Source organism: Cebus imitator, unplaced genomic scaffold (assembly GCF_001604975.1).
Source record: "Cebus imitator isolate Cc_AM_T3 unplaced genomic scaffold, Cebus_imitator-1.0 Scaffold991, whole genome shotgun sequence".
Lineage (NCBI taxonomy): Eukaryota > Metazoa > Chordata > Mammalia > Primates > Cebidae > Cebus > Cebus imitator.
The window spans coordinates 11,273-12,729 of NW_016108306.1; the positions used below are offsets into that span (position 1 = coordinate 11,273).

Genomic DNA, 1,457 nt, shown 5'->3' on the forward strand with positions numbered 1-1,457 from the left:
ATTAATGGATAGAAAAACCAGACAGAAGCTTCATGAACTAAGGGCCTAGAAATTCACTTAGGTATTAAATATGCGCCCTGAAAGCCCCCAAAATAGACTGTGATCACATCAAAGGCCTGAGCTGACTCATTCCTTCAATTAAACGAAAACACCATAACAAGGGTAAAAGACAGAACAAAGGTGTGATCAGTGACCAAGGAACATAAAATTTATGCGTTGCTCAGCTTAAAAAGAATTCGTGGGCGGTGGCGGCTCCCTGGACCAGGGCCTTTTGTTTGGAGCGGCTGCGGAGAGGCCCCGGAGAGGCGAGGCCGCCAGCCTTCCCCAGCTAGCTGGGTCCCGGCGGCTCCTCACCCGGGTGCCCCCCACCCCCAACCCCGGGCCAGGCATCGCCGCAGGCGCCGCCGCCCTGCCCTAGGCCCACCTCGCCCGGCCTGAGGGGAGGAACCGGCCGGGCCTCGCCCCCCGGCCCAGGCACCGCCCGAGTGGCCGCCTCTGCTCTCAGTGCTTCCGACCCGAGGCAGTCCCTTGCCCCTCGGGCCGACGCCATGAAGATCAAAGATGCCAAGAAACCCTCTTTCCCCTGGACATTGGGGGAACTCTAGTAAAGCTCTCGTACTTTGAACCTGTTGATACCACCGCAGAGGAAGAACAAGAAGTTGAGAGTTTAAAAAGTATTCGGAAATATCTGACATCTAATGTAGCATATGGATCCACCGGTATTCAGGATGTACATCTTGAACTGAAAATTTAAAACTTTTTGGCTGAAGAGGGAACTTGCACTTTATCGGGTTTCCAACCCAGGACCTACCTACTTTTATCCAAATGGGAAGAGATAAAAACTTCTCAACATTGCCAACGGTGCTATGTGCTACAGGAGGTGGTGCTTACAAGTCTGAAAAAGATTTTCGCACAGTTGGAAACCTCCACCTGCACACACTGGATGAACTTGACTGCCTTGTAAAGGGCTTGCTGTATAGACTCTGTCAGTTTCAATAGACAAGCGAAGAGCTATTATTTTGCTAATGCCTCAGAGCCTGAGCGACGCCAAAAGATGCCTTTTAACCTGGGTGATCCCTATTCACTGCCTGCAGTGAACATTGGCTCAGGAGTCAGTATTTGGCAGTCCGTTCCAAAAACAACTATAAACGAGTGACTGGGACAGACAAGCCTTGGAGGGGGCACCTTTCTGGGTTTATGCAGTTTATGGACTGGCTGTGAAAGTTTTGAAGAGGTTCTTGAAATGGCAAGCTGACAAGCTGGTCCGTGATATTTACGGAGGAGATTATGAAAGATTTGGTTTGCCAGGTTGGGCTGTAGCATCTGGTTTTGGGAATATGATTTATAAAGAGAAGCGAGAATCTCTTAGTAAAGAAGATCTGGCAAGAGCTACTTTAGTTACTACCACCAATAACATTGGTTCTGTGGCACGAATGCGTGCTGTTAATGAGAAAATA

General features: G+C 49.6%; 1 pseudogene; it reads left to right on the forward strand.

Annotated features, from left to right (window-relative positions):
• Nucleotides 1-447: 447 nt before the first annotated feature.
• Nucleotides 448-1,454, forward strand: LOC108298548 (annotated as a pseudogene).
• The last annotated feature ends 3 nt before the right edge of the window (nt 1,455-1,457 follow it).